This window comes from Typopeltis vanoorti, chromosome 6, assembly GCF_054136105.1.
Source record: "Typopeltis vanoorti isolate ZY-2024b chromosome 6, IOZ_Tvanoo_1.0, whole genome shotgun sequence".
Classification (NCBI taxonomy): domain Eukaryota; kingdom Metazoa; phylum Arthropoda; class Arachnida; order Uropygi; family Thelyphonidae; genus Typopeltis; species Typopeltis vanoorti.
The window spans coordinates 22,672,769-22,700,120 of record NC_143554.1 but is presented as its reverse complement, the minus strand read 5'-3'; positions in this window follow the sequence as shown (position 1 = coordinate 22,700,120).

The window sequence follows — 27,352 nt, the reverse complement described above, 5'->3', positions numbered from 1 at the left end:
AAGCGATTGCTTTTCAAATTCCAGGCTTCCAACAACATAGATCATGTCGCCAAACAAAAAGAGGGGGTGGAATATTAATATTTATCAAACAAAAATTAATAGCAAAAGAAACGGCCTATCAGTTTGAGCATGCTGAAACCCTTTGCCTCGAAATCACTAATACCACCAATAGACAGCACCCCATAATACTAAATGCTATTTACAGGCCACCAAACCTAAACATGATAAAATTCTTCCATGAACTCAATTGCTGGCTTTCACGCCAAGAAATATGCTCAACCGAATACCTAATGATAATTGGCGATATAAACATAAATATTGCAAACGAAAACCATAACAACACCGTACAATACCTAGACACGCTATCCATGTATAATCCAATACCAACAATAACATCATGTACTAGAGAAGAAATATTCCGAAATACTATTACTGCCTCCTGTCTAGATCACATAACCGTCCGAGCACCGCCAAACAGTTACACTGCATTAGTCATAAAGTGCAAGGTAGCAGACCATTACTTCAACGCTCTAAACCTGCACACTAAGACAATATCCATGCAATGTCCCACAGAAGAAAAGCGACAGAAAACAATAACAGACGAACCACGAAGTAAGAAAAACAGACTGGGAACACCTGGCATCAGATTTAGCAGATATCTTATACAACAACATTAAACTCACACTGGAGGAAATATATAAGAAAGCTACAAAGAAAGTCAGAATTCGTTCAAAAACAACACAAAATCCTTGGATAACACAAAACTTAATCCTAGAAATATACAGAAAGGGCGATTTATGGAAAGAATTAAAGCGATATCCAAATAAAACAGCTTTAAAAATTGAATATAAGATAACAAGGAATCGTCTTACAACACAAATCAGAAATGCAAAAAGAAGCTACTACAGAGACAAAATAACCCCTGCACAAAACAATATGAAACAAACCTGGAATCTGATCAATGAGATGCTACACAGAATTGCACAGAAATATTCCCGAAAACACAAAACGTGACCCTTCACTTGGACCACAATCAAAACAGACATTATCGTTCCCAACCATAAAAGAAGCAGAACTTCTCTCTGCAATACATCAAATCAAACCAAACAAAGGCCCAGGAATTGATGGTAGAAGACGTAAAGATATAAAGCAACATGCAACTAGTTTAAGCCTTTCCTACTAAAATTAATAAATAAAATATTTAAAACAGGACAGATACCAAGTATGCTAAAGACCGCCATAATCACACCCATATACAAACATGGAAAAAGAAATTTAATCGGCAATTACAACATTACCAATTATCAATCAAATTATGGAGTGGATCATACTGAAGAAACTCACAGCATACACAGAGACCTTTCATATTATCCCCAAAACACAATATGGTTTTCAGAAAAATAAGGGAACAACATCTCTCTTGAAAGATTTTACAGACGTAATTAATACCGCCTTAGACAAAAACAAAATTGCCATGGTAGTCTTTATTGATCTAACTAAAGCATTCGATACACTCACACATCAAACCTTGTTAGAAAAGCTGAGGCATGTTGGAATAGACGGGCCTCTTCACAGGTGGTTTACAAACTACCTTCAAAATAGAAAGCATATCACACCTATCGGATCAGACCGAAGCAGAGAGCTACGAGTAACCTGTGGAGTACCACAGGGAGCTGTATTCTCCCCAACTCTATTCAACATTTACACGCACGATATTAATCAGCTACCACTCAAAGGTAAGATATTCCAATACGCAGACGATACAGCAATAATATCCATCCACAATAACCCAAGCATAGCCCAGACAAATATGCAACATGACATAAATCTGATCATAGACTGGCTCAAGAAAAACTCCATACCTAAACTCAGAAAAGACAAAATTAATGATATTCAGAAATCCACTGACGTGACCAGTTGATAACAAATATATAATCATCCAACATCCACTTTCCAACATGAAAAACACACAGAACAGCAAAACCACTACAATCACTCAGGTTGAAACAATACGATACCTTGGAATTTACTTCGATGCAGATATGAACTGGAATAACCACATAAACCATCTACACAACAAACTCCGAACAATAAGTGGCAAACTCTACAGGTTAAAAGACATAGTTCCCATACCCCTAAAAACACTAATATACAAAGCACTATGCCAAAATATACTGATACGCTATAACAACGTATGCTTTCTGTGCACCCTACAAATTAAATAGATTAATGTCGCTACAGTACAAAATGATAAAACTGATCTTTTGGGAACAAAGAGAAAATTACGACCTTATAAACATTGCAATGTCAGAACACAAAATACTGACAGCAAAACATTTATGTCACTATGCAACTTTGCTAAAACATTATTTCGATGCCAACTACAGGACAGTCAGAAATAGATACCGTATAACAAGACCTCAGACAACTGATTATATCACATATAAATACAATAATCACTACGGAAAGGCCACGCGAAACGTCTACATCCCAGACATGATAAACAAATTATCTTTTGAATACAGAAACCTTACAAACTACAATAGCCTGAAAAGAGCTCTAAGGACATACTATGAACAAGAAACACGCACCCAAAATACCATACAAACTTAATGAAACACAATATATTCGTTCGGGCTTCCAGTTCAGCGACGCATCAATACATTCCAAGCTATTGTGTGTGTGTGTGTGTGTGTGTGTGTGTGTGTGTGTGTGTGTGTGTGTGTGTGTGTGTGTGTGTGTGTGTGTGTGTGTGTGTGTGTGTGTGTGTGTGTGTGTGTGTGTGTGTGTGTGTGTGTGTGTGCGCACACGAATTTCTCAATCATAGATTTTGTAGCTTCCCAACACAGCAAAAAAAAACAATAAATAATAACCAACTGGTGTCATCCTCAGATAAGCTTACATATAAGCTTCGAGGATGAAAGCAGAGAAATTAGTTCTCATCCAAGATGTATTATATGTAACCAAATGTATGTAATGTACGTATCATATGTAAACAAATGTAAGTAATGTATCATATGGAATCAAATGTATGTAATGTATCATATGTAAACAAATGTATGTAATGTATGTAATAACTGGAACAAAAGTATGCAATATAGAGTGATTATATCCATTGATATTGTATACATAGAGTGTAAAATTGCAAAGAAACATCTGTAATAATCATCAGTATGAATATTATAATAATATACGTTGTAAAAAGTTATTCTTCTTCTTATTATTTAAAAAAAAATTATGTACGAGAAAGTATTTGTTATGCATAATTGTGTTCATATAATGTATGTAATTTATCTGAGAAATAATAAAAATGTTAAAAAAATATTATTATTATTATTATTATTATTCACATAATTGATACACAGTCAAAACAAGATATCGTTTAAACAACAATTCGAATACAGAACAATTCAGATTCTACCAAAAAATCTAAGAATAGTCTGTCAGATAGTGTCATAAAATATGGACTGTTCCAAGTAATTCTTTTTTTTGGAGGTCATATGGGGTCACTTCGCTGATGTTTAATTGCTGTAAATAGTTGGATAGTTTATTTGAAGTTGCACCAAGTACACCGATAACTATTGGGATGACTCTGGTGTGTTTAAGCCACTGTCGGTCATCTTCGATTGCCAGACCTTGATATTTAGTAATTTTTTCCAGTTCTTTGTTGTTAATGTTATTATCGCTGGGTACTGCGATATCGATAATTGTGATGTCAGGTGTATTGTGTTCCAAATGCCGATCAATTTGTATTCTAAAGTCCCAGAGATTTTTGCTGTTTCGTTTTCCAATACTGTCTCTATTTTCTGCCATTATTATTATTATTATTATTATTATTGAAAACTTGTTCCTTTTAATTTCTGAATTATGAAACTTTCTAACTGTTTTAATTTTTAGAAAGCGATGTCTGTTTAATTTCATACTAAGTATGAACTTTTTTAATTTTATTTATTCATATGGAGTTTCCTCCCTTTTCTCCCCCATCCCTATTGGGGCGAGCTGAGCCCCCTCATGAGGGTTAAGTGTTTTTATGGCTGTAGATCGACGTGTGTTCACGTGACCGGTTTGCCTGCTTGCGGGATGAAAATCCCCAGATAAACTGGCGGAAAAAACCCTACTTACCGCGCCCAAGACCGGCTAACTTGGCTATGCCTGAGGAAGATCCTCAAATTCCTCACGTCTACAACGGGAATCGAACCTGGGACACTCCTTCCCCAGGCATATGGTTGCGAAGCGCAAAGCCACTAGGCTAACCACCGCGCGGACACTGTTTTAATAATATTTACAAACTAACAAAAATGTGCTTTTGAACTTTTATCGATAAATAATGAACTGTTTTATTTTATTTATTATTATTTTTTTTATTATCCATGCCGCGTTCGCAGTGAAAGCTTACAGAAATAAGGTTAAAACTAAATAAATGATTTTATGATTAAGTTAAAATAATAAATAAAACTAAATAAATGATTTTATAATTAAGTTAAAATAATAAATAAGTTAAAACTAAATAAATGATTTTATAATTATATATATATATATATATATATATATTGGATATTCGTATCCAATGTATATAATGTGATCAATACTTCATATTGACCACTGTATGGATAATACTCGTAATGCGAAAGTTTCTCAATACCTTCGTAATTGTTTACGAAAGGGGATATGAAATAAATCTTTCACATATTTTATTTCATTTGTGGAGTGGGTATTCCACAATTTCCTTTATAACTATCGCAAATTCGTTTAAAGCAATGATCAAGATAATAATCCTCGCTGAAGAAACAGAAACTGTTTTCACGATTAGTTTCAAAGGTTATATCCATGATTTATTAAATAATGACTCTCGGTGCTGCGCCCCACTGCCTTTTTATGTCAGTTACTTTTGTTCATTAGTAACTGAATTAAATGGCTGTTAAGATGAGGATTGTGAATTATTTCCATTCCCAGAAGCGAATTTCTCTATCACCAGCGCAGCGCTAGTGTTTCATTAAACAACACAGGAAAAAATACAACTGCAGACATCTAGTTCACAGTCTTACATAATAAATTCACCGTGAAAACAATTTATCAGCTTTAATCATTTATCTGCGTGCCACTCACACCATTGTTATTGTTAACCTTCAAACATAAAGGGTCTCTGTATTCACCTACTTCTTAATGATTAATGAACTAATAGAGAATTTATCATTCGAACCTGTTACTTAATCGCAGCCGCCGGATTTTTTATTTATTTTTTCTTCAAATCTCCTACGAGCTAGAAGAAGGAACCAAAACACTGCCGAAAGGAAGATATTTTATATTTCACTTTAGAAATACGTAGTATAATGCTGGACATTATTTTTATTTCATCTAATCAAATTCTCCTATTTTATATGGATTGATATTTACATATCAATCCATATAAAAAATAAAATACGATAATAAATAAAATACAATAATTTTAACCCAATGAGAGGTACTCTAAACCATATTATTCTTCAGATGTCTCTTTTTAAGTTCAACTTCAATGGTGTATAATAAATAGAAAATGATTTACTAACGGAAGAAGAAGAAAATGTGATATTCAGTATCACGGATAGAGAACCTATTGAATGTTCTCCATTCAGTAGGATGGAGAACATATCTAGGGACATGATATCATAAATAAGTATATTCACCATCTAAGAATATTAAGAATTCTGAAGTCTGGATTAGAATAACGTTTTATTTTAAATATATTCATCTCATAATTCTTAGTCGTACTGAATGACATTTGGGATTGAAATTGCTAAAGTCAAAATAAATTTATCTGAAAACTATAAAATATCCAAGTACGCGAATTTTGTTGCCTGATATAAGACTTCCCCTCCCCTCACATATTGAACACCTGAAATAACTTCGAAAAATTTCATTTTCGTTACTGAAATAAGAGCCAACAAGCTTCACTTCGGCGAAGCACAAATTGTAATTGTGCACCTTTTTTGGCAACTCGTACAGTAAAGATGTAAGTTCTCAGCATTGAAACCTTAGTATTACATCTAGGTCTACCTACTCACTGATGAGACCTCAAAAAAGGTCGAAACCGGTCTGGGTAGTGACCTCTCATAATGTAGAACAGTAATACATCTCCTAGGAGCTGTGTTTTACATTATGGGAAAATACTAAGAACAGTGATCGGAGCTTACTTCACCTTTACTACGAGTCGCCCTGGCATTGCACCACCAGGTGTTGGCTTACGCTTGTACTCGCCGATCTTTATATACAGGGTGTTCGGAATAAATTTGACATATTTATAATTAATTATATTTTTCCGTAAGTTACATGTATTAACACACACTTCTCTTCATTTAAAAGTTTGGACCCTTCTTCATTCATATACAAGATGTCAGAAAGGATGGATAGCTGGAACCCACCTGAATCATGGAAGAGAATAACTTGTATCATGATGATTCGTGCCCGCCATCAAAATAAGGATATTACGACTGCTGCCCAATGCTCCCTGAATACAGTAAAAACAATCAGGCATGAACGAGAGACTTGCAATGGTGACTACGAGGATGTAGCAAGAAGAAAGATCCCTAGCAGACGATCTGATTGCGTTCGTACAGCAGAATTCCTCGCAAATCTGCAGGAACAGGTGTTGAAGAACCCTGGCATTGGAATTCGGGCTTTGTTCGTGGAGTTGCTAACTGTAGTCAAGCCCTGGATAACAAGGGTAGCCAATGGTAGGCCGTATGTATGGCAGCAGGATTCGGCCCCTTGCCACACCTCTGGGAAAAGTCAAAAATGGTTGTCTGAAAATTTCTACGACTTCACCAGTCCAAATGTTTGGCCTCCAAACTCCCCAGACCTTAACCCCATGGATTATTTTGTATGGGGCGCAGTTGAAAAAGACACCAATCGCACTTCCAGTAATACAAAAGCCCAGTTAATGGATAAAATTAAAACAGTTTTTGCGGCCCTTCCCAGGGAGACTGTAGCATCAGCTTGTTCGAGGTTCCGAAGCAGAATTGAAGCTGTGATCGATGCTAATGGTGGTTATTTTGAGTAAATCTTGTTGATAGTATTGTAATTAACTCTGCCTGTAATGTTTTTTTGTCAATTCATTAAATTTAATAGATACAAAGAAGATTTTCTTTTTCCTTACGAAACTGTCAAATTTATCCCGAACACCCTGTATATAGTTTTCTGTATTCGGCATGAAACTCTTAGATTAGATTTGCTATCTTTGAGTTTCTTATTTCGGCTAAGAAATTATGTGGTATTCAATACCCACTTAATCTTGAATAATTTCATTTTCGTTTGGTTTCTGGAGTATACTTTCCCTTAGTCCTTCCTGGGTACAAATGTACGATAAATTTACACATCTTTGGTGGGTGGGGTAAAAAAAAAAAATGTGGGAATTCAGAAAGTGCCAAAAACTGACATCGTTTCATGATGACCTGATAGAAGCATTTCCCTTCAAATTTTCACGGATGGTATATCTTTATTATGAATCTGGCTATTTTACTCAGGGAAAACTATCCCTATTAAAAAAAGTTGATGTAAATTTATTTCATGAGTTACATGATGTTTCGACGGATTTAGAAAATTATTCGAATTTATATTAATAATTCCTTACTTCAGATGAAAGTTTCACGACTTACACATGTAACAAAAATTATATGGAATTTATTCAAAAACTTATTCAAAAATAATGAGTCAAAAAACATGTGTATATTAGCCGATGTCTCGGTCGCAGCTGAAGTGTATGATATTACACTATTAGAGTTCAAAGGAACAATTGTAGTAAGTTGCGTAGATTAAACAAATAAATAAAAATAAAATGAAATAATTATTAATTAAAAAAGCTTATGAACAATTAACAGTGATCACTTCCCAAAACTTGGATATTTCATACAGTCTGATGGGTTCAGGTTTCGGACAACGATTTCTTAACATTTCACATGTTTCAAGGAAAAGACGATCGACTTTGAACTTGCTGGGGTGAAGTTTTGTCTAGTCCAAGGACCTCTGTGTCTAGTGTCAATAGTGAGAGAAGCAAGACCAGACTTGTCAGATTCCAAAAAAAATGTAATATAGTTGATATCATTTCTAATCAAGGTAGATTGGCCAGTCTGTCCAAAAACAAGAAAGATAACATGTAACATGAGCAGGATCCTTGATAGACACATGGTAAGAAAAGAGGTGGTAATGCATCCTTTGTTGATGGTAGGAAGGAAGACAGTTTCTGAGCTGGTTTGAAGGAAGCATATAGATTAAAGTTATGAAGAATCCTTGCGATTTGTTCGAGGTTCGTTTAAGGTAGGGTATTGAAATTCATTTTACATCGAATTGTAGTCATGTAGATTGTATAAATTCAATCTGTGTGCTTTCTTAAAACCAGGTCGGAAATTGTCTTCCTTCCCACCATCGACAAAGGATATATTACCACTTCTTTCCTTACCAGGTCAAGTAGCCAGCTTATGTCATCTTTCATTTTGGACAGACTAGCCGTTCTGCCTTGATCAGAATTGAATAACATCAAGACTATATTACACTTTTGGAATGTGACAATTCTGACTTTGCTTCTAACGCTATTGACATTAGGCACAGAGTTCTTTTGAACTAGACAACTTCTTCGCTTGGTTGCAGCTGAAGTATATCACATTATCCTATTAGAGTACAAAGGGGCAATTGTAGTAAGTTGCATAGATTAAAAATTATTTAAAATAATTATTAATTAAAAAGAAACATAAACAATTAATAGTGCTCACTTTCCGAAAGTTGGATATTGACATACAGTCTGATCGATTCAGGTTCGAATGATTTCTTAGCGTTTCCCATGTTCCTAGGAAAAGAAGATAATTTGAACTTGCTGGAGTGAAGAAACACGAGCTGATATACACATAATTTATGACTCATTATTTTGATTCAACTTTTGAATGTCGTTAACGGTCTATCTCCCTGACGATGTCCACCTAACGTTGGATGAAATATATGGGAGTTTTTGAATAAATTCTATATACTTTTTGTTACATATTTAAACCGTGAAACTTAATTCAATATGTCTAGTGTACATGTTCTATTAAAGCTATTGACTACTGAAAGTATCTCTAGCAGTTCGTAAAGTTGGATATTACAACAACACAACAACAACAACAAACTAACGAAATAATGCAGAGGTGTTTCCGGCAAATGTTTTGTCTTGCTAGTAACTCGGTTTATCATCTCTCAAAAGGAAAAAGTTCAAAAGAACAGTAAATAACAGACGTAATACATTAGCCCTCATACCATTAATTGCCACTCCGTAATTTCAAATAAATAAACACAATAAACCTCCTCCTCCTCACACACACACACACACACACACACACACACACACACACACACACACACACACACACACACACACACACACACACACACACACACACACACACACACACACACACACACACACACACACACACACACACGTTTACTTATAACTCATAATAAGCTCTACACATGACTGTACTGGAATAGATAGCGACAGTTTCCACCAAATTCTTGTTTTAAAACCATCTTCTCGGCCATTATGGATCAAATACGCATCATCATAAGCTCCGTATCCATCATATATTTCAATGTAATATCAATGGTATTACAATTTTAATACGCACTTCGCATCCATGATAACATTGACGTCTCTAGACGTCTTGGCCGGTAGCGTGGTTAACAGATATACCAAATAATGTTGCAACTGTACCAAGATAGTTAAATTTTCGTAAGTAACTCAGTCGCACGATGAAATATAGAAAATGTTTAAATATGGGAAATTACAACACCAATAGTGGTCGTGGTTCCGGGCAAAAGCATTTGGGAGCATTTTTGTCCATCTGTTGTCCCGCCTTCCTTTTAATCTTTCCATAGCCAAATGGCAGTATTGCAATATCATTTAAAGGTAAATTTATCCTTTAATCATTCTTTTCATCTAACGTTTGTTGCATGGACGACCTTAGTTGTCCAAGCAACAATTCGCTTCCGTCTTTACTTGGAACACTGCATCGCATGCCTCCTCCAGCCTTTTGGCAGAAAGACAGAAGCATCTTGATCAATATAGAGATACCAAAAAGGCTTTTGGTCCGGATGGTATCCCATCAATTATGTTCAAGAGACGCGCTCCTGAACTAACAACTCTTTTATCATCTCTCTCTCTCTCTCTCTCTCTAACTGTCATCCACCACGCCCACCACATCGCATGGAGCAAGCCCGTATAAAACCAATTCCTGCTATATGTCGCTACTGTTAGACTACTAATGGCTTATTGCTCTCAAGTGGGTTTTGTCTAAAGTAATGGAAAAGATTATCGATAGTCGACTTCTTCAAAAATTGTAGAATTGTTAACTAATCGATGACCACCAATATGTATCCCTCCTGTAAAGATCCATGGCAGAGTGCCTACAACACTCAACCTCTTCCTCTCCACCTCTTGAGGTTTCTCTACCATCCCACATGTTTCTCCACCTCTTAACATTTAGAGAAACCTGTGCTGTTGCACTCGACATATCCAAGGCATCTGATAGGGTTTGGCTTTGAGGTCTTCTCAGAAAACTATCTTATGGTTTGCACTCCATCATTGGTAAGGAGATTTACCAGACATTTCTCGGCCCGTTCAGTGCGTGTAATGGAGAAGGGTGATCTTTCTTTAGATTTTGCTATTAACCACGCTACCGGCCACGTCAAGGTTATTATGGATACGAAGTGCATATTAAAATTGTAATACCTTTGATATTACATTGAAATATATGATGGATATGAAGCGTATGCGGATGGGTATTTAATGCATAATGGCCGGTAAGGTGTTCTTCAAGAATCTGTTATTTCATCCACCTTCTACCTCATCTACACAAATGACCTTCTCTCACTGATCTCATACCTTATCCACACTTTTGTTGATGACTTTATTCATCATTCCTCCTGCTGATTTCCAAACATTTTAAGCTTCAAACTCATCGATAATCAGTGCTTTAATAAACTCTGATTTCCATGCCTATCTTCAATGCAGTGATTACAACTTAATCATTTTTTAGGCTTCCAAAATAACTGTGCCATTTTTTCTCCCCAAAATATCAAACTTTTCTATCCTTACTTTGGATAGAAAAGTTTGATATTTTGGGGAGACAACCTTGGAATACTGCTTTCACATTTCGAGTAGCTCACCAAAAACCTCTGTAAAAGTTCTCGATGCTGTCCAGAAAAGGACAGTTCGGTTACGACAACTCTCTCACAGACTCTTCCCTGTCACTGTCTCACCTGCGGTCAATTTCGGCGTTTGTCTCTGCTACAGATTTTCCATGGGCGATGTTCAGCAGAACTCTCATCAATGCCCCAATGTCTGTTAAACTTAAAACAGATGCCCATCATCCATTTATAGTTTAATTGCTGACTCACCGAACTTGTTACTCCTACTCTTGTTTCAAAACTATTGTTTTGAAGAACCTTTGTTATGTAGAACTACTTCTTCATGAAGTATTTCCCAAGGTTTACAGGTTCCAATCTTTAAAAAGAATATTGACAGATTATTTTCTCTCTTGGCTCCTGTCAACACGGGTCCTCTAATGTAGGAATGATTAAAATAAGAAAAGAAACGTTGTTAAGATAATTAGATTATCTTGTTACATTTACCCAAAGAATCTATATCGAAACAAATATTTGCAGATTTTATTAGTTCCTGTTCCACAGTTTAAAATATGTCGATCTATAATTATTGAAAAATATCTCTAATGGTTCTAAATTGCAGAAGTTACAGATTAACTGAAAGTTGGATAAGATAATATTTCATTTGATTGGACTTTTCATATGAAAATGGGTTAGTCTGCTTCAGACAGAGATACTTGGATTTTTGATCCCTCCAAACAGGCAAACTGTCTAGAAGAATATATGAAATTTAAAGACATTAGCCTCAGATAAAATGCTTTGGTCGTAACTCAGTTTGGTGGAAGACTTTACTGCATTAGGCAAGTGCAGAAACATAAAAATATAGGTTATAAAGGATATAAAAAGAGAAAACCGTGGCTTTTGAGTTTTATATAGAGACTTTGAAATTTTCTTCGGAACGGCAGTATTCTTTTGGGCAGTACTGTAGAGATATCATCAAATAATATTTATAACATTTAAGGTCGAGAAGGGAGAGGAGACCATGGATAACTGAATGGGATACTGAAAATGGAAATGTAGGAATCGCTCCACTAGACATCCACTTATCTTAGAAAAAGGTTAGAGAGAGAGAGAGAGAGAGAGAGGGAGAATCAACTCTAAAACGTAACTAATAATAATAATAATAATAATAATAATAATAATAATAATAATAAAAACAGTTCACGACTAATTATAGAGCCTGTGAGATTTCCCTGATATTTTAGACAGGATTAAGAATTTTTAATGACCACTGTTTTAATCCTAAAATTTTAGATACTTATTGTAAACATTAGCTTATACGTATATTATTCTTAAAATCCAGTAATATTGACAATGATCGCAATTTCTTTTTAACTTAGAAATGCCTATGTCATCAAATTCGAATGCGACCTTTGCAGTGGATTAACAGACAATTCAACCAACTGGGCAACCAGACCTAAATCCATTCTGGGAGAAAGAAAGGAAGAAACAGTGAAGCGACAGCAAGGATACATGTCGTTTTTTTTTTTTTTTTTTTTTTTTTTTTTTTTTTTTTTTTGCGGGTGGGGGGGGGGTGTGAAAGGCACATAATAATTTTTACCTCTTTCCTTTTTATTTTTGTATCATCTTATTTGGTATTGTTCACTTAATTTTGACAGTGTAAAAAAAAATCCCAAATGCTAATAATTTCCATTTAATATAATGATTATGTGTTAATTTTTTTTAATCAAAAATAAAATAAATATATCCTCCTACTAGGGAGGAAAGGAAGGAGTGGCGAATCCAATTGCCAAATTCAAAATGCAGAGATATCTTTTGTAAATGACACAAATATGGCTGGAAATATATACAGCTTAACTAGCAATTTGTGGTGAAGAAGTGATAAATACAAATTATTTAGTATACGACGATTTCTTTCTTTCTTTCTTTTTTTTTTAATGAGATATTTTAAATTTCCCATTAGTTCATTGTTTTCAATTGGTTTACTTTATATACATATTTTTTTATAATAATAATATTTATTTGTTTAATTTAAAATCAAGTTATTTTAGTTGACTGCATTTTGAACGTCTTTTAATGGGGCGCTAGTTGTCTTTTTTTGTTTGTTTCCGGTGATGTTAGTGTGTGAATGTGCCATTTTTCTTAAAATTCATTGAAACAATTTGCAAGTTAGATTAATATGAAAATATTTCATTTAAAACACTTGAATTTAAACTTAAATGACTCTACTAACACTGATATGAAACTGGTTAAGTTGGACAATATTTAAGTAACATGTTTTGGGATTTATTCCAAAGAAGCTACGTGCTGGCAGCCTAATTCCTCTCCTGACCCAACGAAATCTCGGAGCTAGCAGGCAAATTTCGTTTTGATTAGCTTTAATAAATATAGTTTATCGAGGAATTTTATTGTAAGTACCTCATTTAATGTAATGAGTGTTAATATTATTACATTCAGTTATATTAAATTAATATAAATGTCTGAAACAAATTACATACATATAATTTAACATTTAGGCAAAACAATATTACAGTTTCATGTTCTCCCTGACAAATTTTAATTAATGTCAATATAATTTGCGTAATGTGCGATTGATATAACCGGAGAATTCGTATATTATTAGTAATAATAATCACTGTTATAATTTACAATTATAGTTCACAGTTACACGAGAAAATGATATGACTACATGTTGCAGTTTACTTTTTTTTTATTTCAAAGCTTGAGTGTTATCATACAGAATATTTACAGTATATATATATATATATATATATATACACTTAGTGGCCGTTAAGTCACGAAGGGGTTTAAAATGTGAATAACTCATAATTAATAAAAAAAATCTCCAGGTTCTGTATTTCATTATAACGAAAGAAAAAAAAAAGAATAAAAATAATGAATAAATAAAAAAGTTATTAAATGTTTAAACTCCTTCGTGATATATGTGTACAAATAACATATGTTTTCTGTTTAATGCAAACATACAGTAAAAAGTACATTCATTATTTAAATAAATATACATATAACTAGCAATATATTACAACAAAAGTAAATAACAATTATAGTTACGTTTGTTAGGAGTTCATTATATAAGTACAAGGACGGATGCTAATTGTGGTAAGAAAATAATGTATCGTGTGGCGTAATAATCTTTTTGTCTTCGAAGTTAAATTAACTTTTTGTGAATAGAGTGGGATTATTGTTTACTTTTTTGTGTTTTGGTGTGTATGTGCATGTAGTGCTTGCTCTTCAATCTAGATAACTGATGTTTACTGTTTCGGTTCTATGAATGGGATGTGCTAATTGTGTTGGTATCAATTTCATAGTTGTTGTTTTAGTGTTCAATAAAAACTGTTTGGGTTTAAAGTTGTGTGGAAGATTGTTGAGCAGATTAGGTATAATATGCTTCTTTACAGCTGCACTATATTTATTACTATAGCTCTTGTTATAGATATTAGTATTAGGCCGCGTTATACTGTATATGTCTCAATGTTTACGGTAATCATGGCTGAAGTAATCGTTTAATATGATTACGCATTGTCTCGGGTATGATATGCTTAAAATTTTATGTGTGGCCATTAAAGAGTTGATGAATATTTCGCGATGTTGAGTCCAAAGCACCGTAGAAATGATTCTTCTATGGTAGGTTTCTAATTTCGGCAGATTAAATTATTTGCAGTATGCCACCTTCGTAATGTTTCACAGATGCCATGAGATATAATATTCTTTGTGTTGATTGATATCATATCTTTCACGTGGAACAGTTTTGCTGCAATAATGCAAATAGTTTTTATTTTGATTTTCTTTATGAAGATATTTAATGTGTTTGGTCTAATTAACCCTGCGGAGGTCGCGGTCGAAAAAATTGCAGCGTAGGTCGCGTATCTGAGAAATACATTCGTTACTAGTATGCGCTAAAACGCGATTTAAAAAAAAAACACTGCAGATATAATACATGATGGTTTATTTATTTTCAGTTACAATCTAGAAATTATTGAACAAAGAAACAAAGAAAAAACAACAACTAAACTAATACTATACTGACATCGGAGTTTGTGGTATATCTCAGATACAATTTACTATCAAATATCACTTTCACTTTCGCATTCGACTCTATCATTCTCATCATCGGACTCGAGTAAGAAAATCGCTAAATCTCTTCAACATCTGATGGATTATCCAATCGATATATTTTTCCAGCTATTTTAAACTGTAAATAAAATAAAATAAGATAAAATGAAAACTAAACCAATAGTATACTGACATCGAAGGTCGCAGTATCTCTCAGATACAATTTACTATGAAATATCACACAGCTTTACACAACCCGCGTTAAACCAAAACCAGTCATAAACAGTGTGGAATATCACTCGTAATATATGCATGCGCAGCTACTCATGACCTCCAAGCTATACACTGGATATGTGTAAGAATATTTATATTAAACAATTTGTTTGTATCTGTCAGATCCGCCACGACCTCCGCAGGGTTAAGGTGGCAGTCTACGAGTTTCGTATATAAAAGCCCAAGTATTTAGCATGTGTTACTGGTGGTGTTTAAGGATAATAGCAGTTGTTGGCACTGTTGATAATACGAGATATGCATGACTGTAGTGTAGTATTATATTAGTTAATATATACAATAATTACAACAAATGCAAATAACTATTAGTAGTTACGTGCATAATTTTCATTCAGCAGGATACGCGACACTTGGTCGTGTTTATGATGATTATCATTTATGATTTGGTATTGTTTGTTGGTACTAAACTGTTATAAAAATACCTCGCTAGTTCATTCACAACTTGTTGTGCTTGAAGAGTTGTTGACGTGTTGTCTGCATCCTGATATATCAGGCTCTGTATGGGAGCATAGGGAAGTTGTGAATATCGTTTATGTATATGTTGAAAGGAGTGGGTCATAATATTGTGCCTTGAGTGTGTTTGAATATCTGTACTATGGTTGGCACCTATTTTTGTTACCTGTTCTGTTCGACTAATAATTTCTGAAAGAGGCGTGTGGCTTTCCATGAATTCCAATGGAGTGTAGATTGTTCAGTAATAATTGGTGGTTGAAAGTATCGAATGCTTTGTTTAGATGTAACAGTATGACTATGGTAAATTTGTTTTTATCGAGAGCTATGTATATGCCGTCAGTAATATCTTCTTCTTGTTGTAATAATAGTAGTGATAATAATAATAATAAATTTTAATTCAGGATCATACATTTTTCTCAAGTATTTTTCTCATACAGTTATTTCACAGTATGAATAACCGAATATACAACTTATGCACAGCAATGCGTGGGTACAAATACCACTGTTACAGGATGTTTTTTTTTTTTTCCAAATATTTTTAGAGGATGGAGGCTAGATAATTTTCATTTTCCACTGGTATGCAGTGATATAGCTTGCAAAGATGCCTTGTTTCGTCTCTAGGGCAGGATTTCCTTTCTACAAGCAATATTGCTGTTTTTTAATAATAAAACCACCAGTCATTACTCGCATTTAAGTAACAATAAATATAGAATTAATATAGCAGCAATTAATTTAATTTAATAATTTCAATTATGAAATATAATTCCTAAAATGATTATAATAATTAATAATATTTTTTATTTAACATTTAAATATCTTTAATGTTTTAATCTTTAAAATTCATCTGTCCACAAAGCACCTAAATTATCATCCAGTAAACACTGGAAAGGTAACATTATGCACATGCTCATCATGTCTTTTAGAGGAAAGCCGAGGGAGGGAGGGATTACTGATGCCTATTTTGATGTGTACGGTGAGCATGCGAACATTTGACGAAATGTAAGCAGCGGAAACTGCAAGTCTGTGTGAAAGAGAATGCAGTTGAATATGTGAGCTAAAGGTCATTATTCAATCTAATTACTCTCTTCTCTACCTAGTCAAGTATTTTTAAGATTATAAGGGCACCATCCCAGATGTAAGAACAATACTCAGTGGTTGGACGGATTTGTGATTGGTATAGAGTTAATACTTGAGTTAATACCATTTTTAATATGCTTATATTAAAATATTTACTATTTTATTTATTTATTTTACAGCATTAAATTAAACGTAGAATATATTTCATAGAAAATTTAAAAAACTGAGATGAAATTATTGTTCCTAGATATTGACAGTTGGAAACTATTTTATAATATTACTTTTGTAATTGCATACAATAACTTAATTTTCTCTCAAAGACTATTTTGAAGAACAGTTCTTAAATATTACTGAAAATTCTCGGTAACCGTAAAAATTATCCTTTGAAAATACACATTAACCTTTAATTTTAATTTTTCAAACGAGAAATTAAATTAAGGTTAATACGTTTTCGCTTCGCGATGCTGTTTCGACGCCAAGAAGGCTGCCTGCATAATAAATTGTGCAGATCTGTTCTCATTTGCATTGTGAGTTTATGGGTATTTCTTTCACGCTGTAGTGTATGATGTGGGTGTGTTATCTTTAGGAAAACAGCCTTAGCGCTGGAATCATTCTTAAAATTAAAAAGAAAAACATTTTAAAATAAAAATGCTTTTTCCCCCCAGTTAAAAAAAAAAAAGTATCTTCTAAGTGAAAAATGCAGGAGTTTGCGTCTTACTGCACACTTCTATAAACACTGACTGAAAAATTTGGACTTTTTTTCTGTCATTTTTTTCGTTTTTTACTTCCTTTCTTCTCCATGGCAGTAAGCAGGATATTCATCGTATATGACTTCACCATACCATAAACTGTAGATAGGATGTACAGAGTCTGTAGATTAACTTGGAAGATAAAAAAAACGTTTGATGTAAAAAGGTATTCTATTCACTGGAAAAAAAAAATCTTTTAAACGGATATTACGGCTCGCGATTCGTTTCCGAATTCCACTGAAAATATTCATAAAATATTGTTTTCCTCTTGGGTTCGTTATTAAATTAACAAAGAAATTGCCGGCTTGGTTGGCTCAATGGTTAGCGTATCCGTTCTCTAGCCGAAAGGGTGCTGATTGGAATCCCACCAGAATGCTGGCATATTCTGATTCTCAGTGTATACCGATAATTTTACTGTTGCTCAAGGAATAATTCATGATTCTAAATAAGTCTTATTTTGGAGAAACTTCATATCAGAAATTCCCAAAGAAGCAAATAGATTACTGCTATTTAGTAGAAAACTATAAAGAGGATAAATACCAATTATGACGATAAATTATTTCTGATAAATAATTATTTCCAAAAAATAAAAAAATAAATAAATAAACAAACAAACAAACATTTGAAGTGCTGTAATTAGATTGCTGTTACCCCAGTATATTTTAGTCTCATTATAAATATATGTTTGTTGTGGTTATTGTTGACTTTTGGTAGCGCGAAATAATTTAATCCCTGGCGAGTTTTCTCCCTCTAATTATACTGTATAATCAAGAGCATATGCGGTTCGCCGCAAAGAGTTGTTTACTATAGTTGCAGTTTACTGATTTAGAGTTTGAAAACATTATACAGTTGAAATCTGTAGTGCATTAACTCCCTCATATTAGTATACTTACATAAAAATGTGAGGGTACTGAATTTGACTAATCAGTTTCTTAGGAGCAACCGATCATCTTTGCAAACGTAAAACAGCGCCTTTATTGAGTTAAAAAGTTGGGTTAGTATAATAATATCCGCATGTGACTGCGTTTCTTTTAGTGTTTAGTATATATTTTTATGGATTTAATTTTCATCTAGTATAGTATTTAGGAACTAATCATTAACAGGAAATAATGTCGTAAGTATACTGAAATCGTCCACTCAACTAAATTTGTTGATATATTCATTAAAGGTTGAATTTTGACCGTGATGTCATATAACAAACATAAATTTCCCCTAAGGCGTTACAAGTATATAAATGGATATCCATAAACTTATTTTCCCTATGGAACATTGAAAGAAGGTAAGAATTTTCTTGCCAAGCAGCAATTAGGTTCCTAATCTGATGACGAACTTTAGGTTTGCACTGTATTCTAATAATCGCGGGTTGTCTGAGCGCTAATTGCGATGTTGTTGTTGTTATTATTATTATTATTATTATTATTATTATCTACACAACAAACTCAGGATAACAGCAAGTAAACTATATCGATTAAAAGACATTGCTCCGACACACATAAAAATATTAATCTATAAAGCATCATGTGAAAACTAAGGCTCTAAATAGAAGGTACGCCAACTTGCCGCCATATTGGATCGAGAGTCGCCTACATTCGCATACGTTCGAGCTCTTGATTTTCTTGATTTATAGCGAAATGGGGGTTGTTCTGCTCCAAATTGTACAAACAGGCATTCTAAAGGATTCAGTCTCTACAATTATAGTGAAATGGGAGGTTTTCTGCTCCATATTGTACAAACAGGCATTCTAAAGAATTCAGTCTCTACAATTATAGCGAAATGGGAGGTTGTTCTGCTCCAAATTGTACAAACAGGCATTCTAAAGGATACAGTCTCTATCATTTATAGCGAAATGGGGGGTTGTTTTGCTCCAAATTGTACAAACAGGCATTCTAAAGGATTCAGTCTCTATCAAGGTTCACCAACTGGGTTTTTGGCTTTTTCTGGGCATACAAACGGTAAAGACAACTCAAAGTCGCTAGAACATAAACATTATCTTCTCTCAACAACAGGGCATGGTCGAAATTATGAAGAAGATTAGGATTTAAAGCTTTCAATATATGGCAATAAACATGCTTGGTTTCCATCAGATATGGATGAGTAATTTTATTATTTATCTCATTTTATTATTAACATTTCTTTTTAAATTCTTTTCGTTTTTCAGAGATGCACGAAAGAAAAAAAAACTTTAAAATTACTTTAAATATAGAACTGTCTGTTTTTGTCAGCATTCATTCACGTTCCTGAAAGATGCCCAGTTCAGTTCATTTATATGATTCCCCCCCTCCTCTCTCTTCCATAGTTTATCGAAGGACTGTAGTTTGGTAGGCCAGGAAGGAAAACTCAAAATGATGAAGCACTAAAGTGCTAATTGCTGTATCCCTGCTGACAGGAAACCGATAAGTGTAACAAAAGCCACATGGATAGTTTGTAATTAGTGGTTCAAATGCTGTCAAGCTTTCTTCGGGAATATTTTGCAGAGGATTCCATTACTACAGCTGGAAATGTAATTATCTCAATGAAATGTAATTATTTCACTGATAATCAGATAATTATAGTTACAGCAAGCCTTCTTGAATCATTAGAATGTTTCTGAGATATAATTCCCTTCCGTTATTTTAAACAACAGTGATCCTTTAGTAATATGAAACATCATCTTCTCTCAACAACAGGGCATTGTCGAAATTACGAATAAGATTATGATTTAAAGCATTAAAAAATTAGAGAGAAAAGGTGAAAAATAATACACAGTGCTGGAGAGCTTATTCTGATTCTGGATCAACTAAAGGCTTATCTTACATCATAACTTGTAGATACTCATTATTTTAGCAGTAGCAGTGAAAGAATAATCTATTTTCACGTCAGAGTATGTACATCGTGATGGTGAAAAACTATTTACTTGAGTAAGGCTGGACGAGATGCAATTTATGCATCTCAACTCGTCTAGAATTTTTATGCTGTTTTTAATATTCAGATACTCGATTAAAATTGGTTGTATACGAGCGTAAGAACCACTTCAGCTAACTCGCGCGCACTTATTTCCCATTATTTCGAACATTTATCCACTTTTTCCAGTTTCATTATTTCTCGAAGATGATCGTTATTCTCAGCGCACATGTGTGTGTGTGTGTGTGTGTGTGTATATATATATATATATATATCCTACAATTATATAACCTTATACATCCTACAATTATATATCCTTAAATTTTAATTCAGAGTAATTTTCTATAATATGTGTTTAAAATAAAAGTCAACATTATTTAACCGCATGGTAGTCTCTTAATCTTTTTCTAAATAACCATAAATAGCTACAAAAGTAGTTGCCGGAATCTTTAAAAGTAAAATTGTAGTCGTTGGAATCGTTCAGAGGCTTTCGTATATCGCATAGCTGCATCTCCATGTGTTTTTACTTTATTTTACCATTTTGCATTGCCCATTTCTTAATTTGAATCCAAAACTCGCATAAAATCGATTTAACATAAATTTCCGTTGTTTCTTTGCTGGAATGCGACGATCTGAAATATATCTTTTTTTTTTTTTTTGTTACAGCCTTTCTAGATTTAAAGGGATTTTCTCTCTATCCTCCCCCCCCCTTTTATTTTGGGGGGATAAATTCTGTAGTTTTAGAATCGCTGCTCTACAGAACAAGGTCGTTTCGTGAACAAGGTGCAATATCGAATAGTTTCTTGTCACATTCGCCCCCCCCCCCTGTACTATGTCCTGTTAAGGCCATTCAGCTTAATGTATGTTTTTAATCTATATATCTATTTTGCCTTTTAACTGTATACCATTTCCCACTTAAGATACACTCTGCCGATTTCTTTTGCTTTAAACAGAGGAGATTAGGGCGTTTATTTCAAGAAAAATGTAAAAGTTCCAAAGATTTATCTCTGAGTCACCGTAAGCTTGTACAGTTCAATTTTTCGATTTCGAAAATCGAACTGTGAAGTTTGTTCGAAAATCAAAGTTTCGCGTTGTATAATGTGAAGCACTGCTCATTACAATTTACAAATATGAGTCCATACATTGGACTTTCATTGTTGCTATATTTGAATCATAGGAACTAGGGACGTCTGTTTAATTCGTAATCTTCAATAAATTGCATAATATGAATCTGTAATCGTGAGATTCTTTGTTATGTGTGAATCCCACCCACGAAAGTCTGTAAGCCTATCACCTATATTTACTATGTGGGCTAAGGGTTACTTAATACATTACCCTTATCAAGCGTGGCACATTTTACAAGCAACATCGAGTCTCCATTAAGTACGTTGACGGCCGTACACTGGACGACGACAATAATCTGCCACTTAAATTAACTATTGGATTCACTTCATTTAACTATTTAAACATATTACTAACTTTCATGCATCTATACGTGATCTAATGGAACAGTCTAAATTATTTTAATTGTAATATATACATTACAAAAAAAAAAAAAAGAATGTTAAGCCTCTGCGTTGCGTGTGCGCGCTTGTTTCATGACTATACTGCCATTTTATACCAACTTATTATTTTATAAATACTAAATGGCTCACTATATTTTTTTTTTGTTTTGTGTTATTGAAGAAAAACATAAATGTCTTCTAGAAGTGTGACGCACGAATTCTAGTAGAAGGTTCGCATCATTACTTTCGCTTTTGTAAGCGTCTACCGACATATCCGGCTTACAAGCATTTCGACTTGGTGGCAATAGCAGTAATTTAACTTAAATTATTATAGCTACAACTAGAGTAGAATGACCCTTATGCATCAATTTACTTGGGGTTTTCCGAACTATCTGCTATCATATGTCAGTCCTTTTTCAACTAGAGAAGATTGAATTTTCAAAGCTTCCACTTTTTGTGTTTTGTGACAGTTTTACCATGATGAACTCTGAAACGTATTTTGGCGAGGGAAAAAAACTGCATCTTATATATTTCATTTAAGCTTTACTGCTTTTAAGAGACGTTTTTCATTTAACATCTCCCATCTAGCTGATATTCACATCTGATACAAAGTTTAACACACACCGTAGAATAAGGAAATCCTGAGGTTGCGGATATTTTAGAAACGGTGATAATCATCTGCATTTTGTTTTAGTATATTCTTTTGAAAATCTCTTACTGTCGAATGGTAACTATTACTCAATTAACTAATAATATTACCGCCCTGTTACGAGTTATTAACATGATATGATCTTTCTCATATTGAAATAACCCATTTCCTGTCTTCCCTTCGTGTTAGGCTCAATGGCCCGTCACGTTCAAGCAACTCGACTTTTTTTTTTTTAGAAACCTGCTAACTGTTTTTAAAAAGATACGGTGTTAATTCTATCTGCATTGACCGGTTTAGATGTTTGTAGGACCCGAGTTTCCTGCAGGGGAATACCTTGACATCCGAGTTTCTTGGGGGGGAATATCTTGACATTCTGGTTTGAGACCGGCTAACTCACTTTCATTTGAAAAGGCCTGGTGTTTATAATATCTTATATACTGATTTGCTTAAGTGTATAAGGCATTATAAAAAAGTAAGGCTTGACGGTTACGTTGAGAAGTTAATAACAACGACTCCTTTGGATTGCAAATACTTGGGTTTTTTCCTCGTTGCTATACGAAAGAGCTATTTATCTCGTTGTTTTCTGATTCACTTTAGAATTTCACTTTCTTCGTTTCCGTATTAGATGCTTTTCGTATTGGAAAATGTCTACTTCGTTTTCTCCTTTCTTCACTGGAGACTTCATTTACGTAAGTTCGAACGTTGTCATCACATTATTATTAAATTTTAATATAAAAATATAATGTGTCCAATCCAATAACATTTATTTGCTGTTAATCGTGCATAGGGGTGAGGATTAGCTGTGTTCTCCTACCAGGACCTTGGCTGACTAGCCATCAGTCATGCTTGTAGCATGTTGAGCACAGTTAAGCCTGGGGTGGATTTACGTAGTGGGCTGGCAACCTACAACACGGTCAAAAACCCTGATGGAACTGATATAGATAGCAGTGCCAATATTTCGGTGAAGTCCAGAGGGTCATACTCAGGAAGTTTTAGTACCATGCCTCCATGTGGATTCCCCGGGAAACATGGTGTCGTAATGAGCCATGGCAAAGTTGATATAGAGCGAAGAGCTGGCAGAAATCTATAAAATGCATCTCCAAAAAAGACGTTATGTGGGCAGCGTGGGAGATTAGGCCACAACCCCTCCACTACAATGCCAAAAAGAAGAATGAAAGGCCGTAAAGCCCATGGCCAGAATGGACAAACACTGGATGAATTTCCCCAACTCTATGAATACTCTGATCGAAACCATTTATGGAGACCAGAGTATTGTGCGGTGAGGAAGCTTTTCCAAATAACAAGCAATACTGGAATAGCCCAAAGAATTCATAAACAGTAATTAACTGTTAATTACTGTTTATGAATTAAGAATTCATATTAACAGTAATTAATACAATCCTCTTTTCTTCCATATAGGAACATTTAATTGTCGAACACTTAAAGAAGAGGAAGACCTTGCCATCTTACAGCAAGAACTAAAACACATTAAATGGAACATCAGAGGTTGTTGTTGTTAAGTGAAGTTTGCAGGCAAGATGAACATTTAATAAAACTAAAAAATGGAGACTACTTATACTATTATGGGAAAACTAAAGGACAATACTGTACGGTGTTGGATTTCTAATTAAGAAAACAATTACACACCTTATAGAAGAATTTAATTATACAGATGAAAGAATATTAGGAATCACATTTAATATAAACTTCAAACTTAAAATCGGGATCATCCAAATATATGCTCCCACCTCATCCCACACTCATGAAGAGATAGAAGCATTTTATGACTCTGCTACAGCACACTCTAGACAAAAAAAAAGAAATGGCAATCAAAACTTTACTATAGTAATGGGCGATTTTAACGCCAAAGTAGATCATCCTATTCACCAAATAGACACAATAGGACCATATGTATATGCAACTCAGGACTGGCTCTTACAGAATTATCTATCAGTATCAAGCTTTACATTATGAATACATTTTTTAAAAAAGTCCTCAAAATAAAATGGACATGGGGAAGTCCAAATGGAGAAATAAAAAATGAAATAGATTATATACTGTGTAACAATAAAGAAATAGTTCAAGATACGTCAGTATTAAATCAAGTAAAAACAGGAAGTGGCCACCGACTGATGAGAGCCACAATTAAAATAAACCCCAAATCAGAAAGAATAAAATGGCTAAACAACAAAAAATCAAGTTTTGACTTAAAACCCATTGAAAACAAGAAGAAGATTACGAAGAAAAACTTGATCGAAAACTAGACTTAATAAATATATTTGAAGAGGAAGACATAAATAAAATAAGCAGAAACCTAACGGAAGTAATAATCTCAGCAGCCAACAAATTCAAAAGCAACAAACAACAAAAAGACCAACAAAAAACTTTCAGAGGAATCCTTACAACAACTAAAAAGAGACGAAATATGCAACAAGACAAAAACTTAATTTATAAAATAGAATATGCAGAACTATGCAAAACAATAAGGAAAAAGATAAGAAATGAAATAAGATCTTAAAACACTAAAAAATAAAAGAAACAGTTGAAAACAATAAAAATATGAAAATACCAATAAGACATTTATCAGTTGGAAAAAATAAAATAACTGCAATAAAAGACAAGAATGGAACTATAATAAGGAACCAAGAACAAATGCTAAGCAGGCTAGAAGAATTTTATAAAGAACTCTATAGTGATCCTTCAATAGATAAATCAAATATAAATAACTCTTCTCCATCGCATATTGAATTCATCCCCCCCCATTCACTTCAGATGAAACAAAACAAGCATTAAAACAAATGAAAAATGGAAAATGTCCTGTGAAGATCTAATTCACACAGAATTAATTAAATGGGGAGGAAATACTATCATTCACCATGCCACAAACTTACTAAATCTATGCCTAGAAGAGGGGAAGATACCAGAAAACTGGAAAAATGCTATTCTGAGACTGCTATTTAAAAAAAAGGGGAAGAAAGAAGAAGTAAAAAACTATAGACCAATTAGTATTCTCTCCAATCTCTACAAAATTCTCACAAAAGTAATAACAAAAGGTTAACCCCTCTTCTGGACTCAAATCAACCAGTAGAACAAGCAGGATTCCGTAAAGGCTTTCACACAATTGATCATATTCATGCAGTAAAACAAATAATAGAAAAGGCAGAAGAAAAACAATTGCCTCTCTGTTTAGCCTTTATTGATTATGAAAAAGCACTCCAGAAACAGGGAGTTCCTGGAGAATATATGGACCTCCTCCAGGAAATATAATATCAGTTGGATAGGCATTGATTGGCAATTGATGCTAGGCATCACATTAAAAGATAAGAAGCGAAACACCTGGATAAGAAGCTAGACTCACATCACTGACATCATTCTTTACCATAAGCGACTAAAATGGAAATGGGCCAGACATCTATCCAGGAGAGAAGATGCGCGTTGGACCACTATAGTAACGAACTGGATTCCAAAAGAAGGGCAACGAGGCCGAGGACGTCCTAAAAGAAGGTGGAGTGATGAACTGTCAAAATTTATTGGTAAAAATTGGTCAACCATTGCCAGGAACAGAGAAAGGTGGAAAGAACTGGAGGAGGCCTTCGTCCAGCAGTGGACAGAAAACGGCTGAAAAGAAGAAGAAGAATCACGCATAAAAATAATATTTACTGTCACAGATAATAAATGTACGCAGATGACTGTAATGGTTGCTCAATAATAATTTTTATGTTTAGTTATTATGAAATCAAGCAGATAGTGTCTACTTAGAATGAGGAGACAAGGCGAAGCGAATGATGCCATTTCAGTTCTCTCGTACTGCTTTACTGCTTGCACTCACAACATCCAATGGCAATCCTTTTCAATCACGCACCATCCTATGAGAGAAAAATCTAGCCCTCATCCCCTTCTTAGCGGCATTCATTCTCAGCTTCCAAGGATTCCCTCTCGTCCTTTCTCTACCCTCCATAAATTGAAAAATTCCCTCAATTGAAATCCTATATCACCCTTTTAGAAGTTTGTAAGTCCCAATCATATCTCCCCTCTTTCTCCTGTTTGCTAGTGTCTGCAATCTACAAATTCTGTCTTCATGATCAGTATTCCACAATCCTGATATCATTTTTAACACTCTCCAATATATCAGAATGCACTCTCTCCAATATATTAGAATCACAACGGAAACCAGGAGACCAGACCTACGCACAATAGTCCAAGTGAAGTCTTATCGAGGGCTTGTTAAAGAAGCAAATTGACATCCTTATCTTTACATGTGAATATTCGTTTCAGCATTGCAATTATCTTTTGTGTTGTATTTGTAATCTTTGCTACATGGCCCCTGAACTTTAACTTTCTATCCACTAACGCTCCAAAATCCCTAGCCTCATCAGTTTCTTCTAGCATAATCCCACCAATATAATACGACATTGGATATCTAATCACGCCAGAGTGAATGACTTTACATTTACTGACATTGAACTGACATCCATTTTCCCATTCCCAAAATTCCAACCTGTTCAAATCATTCTGCAAGTACCGCATATTAGCAGCATTCCTCATTGATC